Source organism: Pan paniscus, chromosome 13 (genome assembly GCF_029289425.2).
Source record: "Pan paniscus chromosome 13, NHGRI_mPanPan1-v2.0_pri, whole genome shotgun sequence".
NCBI lineage: Eukaryota > Metazoa > Chordata > Mammalia > Primates > Hominidae > Pan > Pan paniscus.
This window is the reverse complement of record NC_073262.2, coordinates 45,313,886-45,320,283: the sequence shown is the minus strand read 5'-3', so window position 1 is coordinate 45,320,283 and position 6,398 is coordinate 45,313,886. Positions and strand designations below refer to the sequence as shown.

General features: G+C 38.3%; 1 pseudogene; it reads left to right on the top strand.

Moving 5' to 3' along the window:
• The first annotated feature begins 2,457 nt into the window (after positions 1-2,457).
• On the top strand, positions 2,458-3,186 carry LOC129397343 (ATP synthase subunit a-like; annotated as a pseudogene).
• The last annotated feature ends 3,212 nt before the right edge of the window (positions 3,187-6,398 follow it).

Genomic DNA, 6,398 nt, shown 5'->3' with positions numbered 1-6,398 from the left:
ATGCTTACTCAGCCATTTTACCTTTTTCTCATTTCACTTATGTTCACCAACTGTTGACTGTTCTCAACCAACCATAAAGAAATCGGGAAATTCTATCTACTATTCAGTGCATGAGCAGGGATAGTGGGTCCAGATTTAAGCCTCCTTATTCAAGCTGAACTGGGCCAACCAGGTACTCTTTTAGGAGATGATCAAATTTATAATGTCATCATTACAGCTCATGCATTTGTCATAATTTTCTTTATAGTAATGCCAATTATAATTGGAGGCTTCGGCAACTGATTAGTTCCTCTGATAATTCCCCCCCTTCATATAGCATTTCCCTGCATAAATAGTAGAAGCTTCTGACTCCTCTCACCCTCTTTCCTACTATTATTTGCATCCGCTATAGTAGAGGCAGGTGCTATTAACTTTATTACCACAATTATTAATATAAACCCCCAGCCATGTCCCAATATCACACACCCCTCTTCATCTGATCAGTCTTAATTACAGCAGTTCTTCTACTCCTTTCTCTCCCAGTCCTAGCTGCCGGCATTACTATATTGTTAACTGACCGCAATCTTAATACTACTTTTTTCGACCCAGTTAGTGGAGGTGATCCTATCTTATATCAGCATTTATTCTGATTCTTTGGTCACCTTGAAGTGTATATCCTCATCTTACTGGGCTTCGGATAATTCCCCATATCGTAACATATTATTCTGGAAAAAAAAGAACCATTTGGGTATACGGGCATAGTATGAGCCATAGTATCAATTGGCTTCTTAGGGTTTATCGTATGGGCCCACCACATATTTACAGTAGGAATAGATGTAGATACACGAGCATATTTCACCTCTGCTACTATAATTATTGCTATTCCTACTGGTGTCAAAGTCTTTAGCTGGCTAGCTACACTTCACAGCAGTAGTATCAAATGATCCCCCGCAATGCTCTGAGCCCTGGGATTTATTTTCCTTTTTACAATAGGAGGCCTAACCGGCACTGTACTAGCCAGTTCATCACTGGATATTGTACTACATGATACATATTATGTTGTAGCCCATTTCCACTATGTCTTATTAAAAGGAACCATATTTGCCATTATGGGAGGCTTTGTTCACTGATTCCCTCTATTTTCAGGTTATACTCAATCAAATCTATGCTAAAACTCACTTTGCTATTATATTTGTAAGTGTGAATTTAACTTTTTTCCCACAGCACTTCCTTGGCCTATCTGGTATGCCTCGATGTTACTCCAGTTATCCTGACGCGTACACCGCATGAAATATTATTTCATCTGTAGGCTCATTTATTTCCCTAACAGCAGTAATACTAATAATTTTCATGGTCTGAGAAGCCTTCACTTCAAAATGAAAAGTTCTAATAGTTGAGCAACCATCTACCAACTTAGAATGACTATAAGGCTGTCCACCAACCCATCACACATTTGAAGAACCAACCTACATGAAGACCTAAGTGAAAAAGGAGGGAATCGAACCCCCCAGAGACTGGTTTCAAGCCAATCCCATAACCTCTATGACCTTCTCAATAAGATATTAGTGAAATTATTTCATAACTTTGTCAAAGTTAAGTTATAGGTTAAGCCGTATATATCTTAATGGCCCATCCAGTTCAATTAGGTCTTCAAGGTGCTTCATCTCCTATTATAGAAGAACTACTTACCTTCCATTACCACACCCTTGTCATTGTTTTCCTAATTAGTTCCCTGGTTCTATACATTATTTCTGTAATACTCAACAAAACTGACCAACAATAGCACCATAGATGCCCAAGAAATAGAGACTGTCTGAATTATCTTGCCTGCTATCATCTTAATCTTAACTGCCCTCCCATCCCTACGTATGTTATATATAACAGATGAAGTCAATAAGCCTTCTCTCACTGTTAAAACAATTGGACATCAATGGTATTGAAGCTACTAGTGTACAGATTATGAAGAGTTAAGCTTCGATTCTTACATGCTTCCAACAGCAGACCTAAAACCAGAAGAACGTAGACTCCTTGAAGTCGATAATCGAACAATCCTCCCAATAGAAATTCCCATCCACATGTTAACCTCATCTGAAGATGTCCTGCACTCATGAACTATTCCCTCATTAGGTTTAAAAACAGACGCAGTCCCTGGACGCTTAAACCAATTTACCTTAACCACTACACGACCAGGCCTCTACTACAGACAATGCTCAGAAATCTGTGGATCTAATCACGGTTTTATACCTATTGTTCTAGAACTAGTTCCATTAAAAACTTTTGAAACTTGATCTATATCCACACCATAATATCACTGTAAAGTTACCCCAGTGTTAACCTTTTAAGTTAAAGATCGAGAGAAATCATACCTCTCTAGAGTGAATGCCTCAGCTAGATACTTCCACATGACCTATTGTATCAATAATCATAACTTTATTTTCCATTATTCAATTAAAAATATCAAATTTCATCTACCATACACCCCCTTCACCAAAAATAAAGTACAAAAACATAACAACCCTTGAGAACTAAAATGAACAAAAATCTGTTCACCTCATTTATCGCCCCAACAATCCTAGGGTTACCCACAGCAGCACTAATCATCTTGTTCCCCTCCACACTCCTTCCAACCTCCAACTATTTAGTCAATAACTGATTAATTTCTATTCAACAATGACTGGTTCAACTTACCCTAAAACAAATAATTATACGTAACATTAAAGGACAAGCCCGATCCCTTATACTGATATCTCTAATTCTCTTTATTGCCTTAACCAATCTCCTTGGACTCCTACCAGACTCATTTACACCAACTACCCAACCATCAATAAATCTAGCTACAGCAATCCCCTTATGAGCAGGCACAGTAATCACGGGCTTCCGCTTTAAAACTAAAAACTCCTTAGCTCACTTCCTACCACAAGGCACACGCATACCACTTATTCCTATACCAGTATTCACCGAAACCATTAGTCTATTTATTCAACCAACAGCACTAGCTGTACGTCTAACAGCCAACATTACAGCCAGTCACTTACTCATGCGCTTAATTGGAGGAGCCACACTAGTATTATCAACTACTAACCTTCCCACAGCTTCAATCACCTTTTTATTCTAATTCTTTTAACCATGCTTCAATCTGCTGTGGCCCTTATCCAAGCTTATGTCTTTACGCTTTTAGTAAGCCTTTATTTATATGACAATACATAATGACCCACCAAACACACACCTATCATTTAGTCAAACCCAGCCCTTGACCATTAACAGGGGCTCTCTCAGCTCTCCTAATAACATCTGGCCTAGCTATATGATTTCACTTTAACTCTATTACTCTTTTAACCCTGGGCCTACTAACCAATACACTGACTATATATCAATGGTGATGTGACATTATCCGAGAAAGTACATTTCCAGGCCATAATACAACAACTGTTCAAAAAGGCCTCCGATGTGGAATAGTCTTATTTGTTATCTCAGAAGTATTTGTCTTTGCTGGATTCTTTTGAGCATTCTACCATTCTAGTCTAGCCCCAGCTCCAGAATTAGGAGGACACTGATCTCCAACAAGCATTTCTCCCCTCGACCCCCTGGAAGTACCCCTCCTGAACACATTTCAATTACTTGAGCCCATCACAGCCTAATAGAAAATAATCAAAAACAAGTAATTCAAGCACTACTTTTCACAATTATCTTAGGCATTTGCTTCACCCTCCTACAAGTCTCAGAATACTTAGAGGCTCCCTTTGCTTTTTCTGATGGAATTTATGGCCCAACATTTTTTATAGCTACAGGCTTTTATGGACTTCACATCATTATTGGATCAACTTTCCTTACTATCTGCCTTCTCCGCCAATTAAAATACCACTTTACATCCAGCCATCATTTTGGCTTTGAAGCCACCGCCTGATATTGACACTATGTAGATGTAGTATGACTATTCTTGTATATTTCTATCTACTGATGAGGGTCTTACTCTTTTAGTATAAACAGTACCATTGACTTCCAATCAATTAGTTTCGATAGTATCTGAAAAAGAGTAATTAACCTAACACTAGCCCTAGTAATCAACACCCTACTAGCCCTGTCACTTATAGCTATTACATTCTGGCTCCCACAACTTAATATTTATACAGAAAAATCCAGCCCCTACGAATGAGGATTTGACTCGTTATCCTCCACCCGCATTCCTTTCTCCATAAAATCATTTCTAGTAGCCATCACATTCCTCCTATTTGACTTAGAAATCACCCTACTGCTACCCTTACCATGAGCCCTTCAAACAAGTAACCTGACACTAATAATTAGTACATCCCTTATGCTAGTTATCATTTTAAGCCTAGGTTTAACTTATGAATGAACTCAAAAAGGATTAGACTGAACTGAATTGGTAAGTAGTTTAAGCCAAAATAAATGATTTTGACTCGTTAGTTATGATAGAACATGTTTACCAAATGCCCCCTATTTACATAAATATTATATTCACATATACCATATCACTTCTGGGGTTATTAATCTATCAATCCCACTTAATATCAGCAGTTCTTCTACTCCTTTCTCTCACAGTCCTAGCTGCCAGCATTGCTATATATAAATACAACTTTTTTCCTACTATGCCTAGAAGGAATAATACTATCATTATTCATCATAAATACCATTATAACTTTATTTACTTACTTATTTATTTATTTATTTTATTATTATTATACTTTAAGTTTTAGGGTACATGTGCACAATGTGCAGGTTAGTTACATATGTATACATGTGCCATGCTGGTGTGCTGCACCCATTAACTCGTCATTTAGCATTAGGTATATCTCCTAATGCTATGCCTCCCCCCTCCCCCCACCCCACAACAGACCCCAGAGTGTGATGTTCCCCTTCCTGTGTCCATGTGATCTCATTGTTCAATTCCCACCTATGAGTGAGAACATGCGGTGTTTGGTTTTTTGTCCTTGTGATAGTTTCTGAGAATGATGATTTCCAATTTCATCCATGTCCCTACAAAGGACATGAACTCTTCATTTTTTATGGATGCATAGTATTCCATGGTGTATATGTGCCACATTTTCTTAATCCAGTCTATCATTGTTGGACATTTGGGTTGGCTCCAAGTCTTTGCTATTGTGAATAGTGCCTCAATAAACATACGTGTGCATGTGTCTTTATAGCAGCATGATTTATAGTCCTTTGGGTATATACCCAGTAATGGGATGGCTGGGTCAAATGGTATTTCTAGTTCTAGATCCCTGAGGAATCACCACACTGACTTCCACAATGGTTGAACTAGTTTACAGTCCCACCAACAGTGTAAAAGTGTTCCTATTTCTCCACATCCTCGCCAGCACCTATTGTTTCCTGACTTTTTAATGATTGCCATTCTAACTGGTGTTCTCACAATGGCATCTCATTGTGGTTTTGATTTGCATTTCTCTGATGGCCAGTGATGGTGAGCATTTTTTCATGTGTTTTTTGGCTGCATAGATGTCTTCTTTTGAGAAGTGTCTGTTCATGTCCTTTGCCCACTTTTTCATGGGCTTGTTTGTTTTTTTCTTGTAAATTTGTTTGAGTTCATTGTAGATTCTGCATATCAGCCCTTTGTCAGATGAGTAGGTTGCGAAAATTTTCTCCCATTTTGTAGGTTGCCTGTTCACTCTGATGGTAGTTTCTTTTGCTGTGCAGAAGCTCTTTAGTTTAATTACATCCCATTTGTCAATTTTGGCTTTTCTTGCCATTGCTTTTGGTGTTTTAGACATGAAGTCCTTGCCCATGCCTATGTCCTGAATGGTAATGCCTATGTTTTCTTGGGTTTCAGGGTTTTTATGGTTTTAGGTCTAACGTTTAAGTCTTTAATCCATCTTGAATTAATTTTTGTATAAGGTGTAAGGAAGAGGTCCAGTTTCAGGTTTCTACATATGGCTAGCCAGTTTTCCCAGCACCATTTATTAAATAGGGAATCCTTTCCCCATTGCTTGTTTTTCCCAGGTTTGTCAAAGACCAGATAGTTGTAGTTATGCGGTGTTATTTCTGAGGGCTCTGTTCTGTTCCATTGATCTATATCTCTGTTTTGGTACCAGTACTATGCTGTTTTGGTTACTGTTGCCTTGTAGTATAGTTTGAAGTCACGTAGCGTGATGCCTCCAGCTTTGTTCTTTTGGTTCAGGATTGACTTGGCGATGTGGGCTCTTTTTTGGTTCCATATGAACTTTAAAGTAGTTTTTTCCAATTCTGTGAATAAAGTCATTGGTAGCTTGATGGGGATGGCATTGAATCTGTAAATGACCTTGGGCAGTATGGCCATTTTCACAATATTGATTCTTCCTACCCATGAGCATGGAATGTTCTTCCATTTCTTTGTATCCTCTTTTATTTCACTGAGCAGTGGTTTGTAGTTCTCCTTGAAGAGGTTCTTCACATCCCTTGTA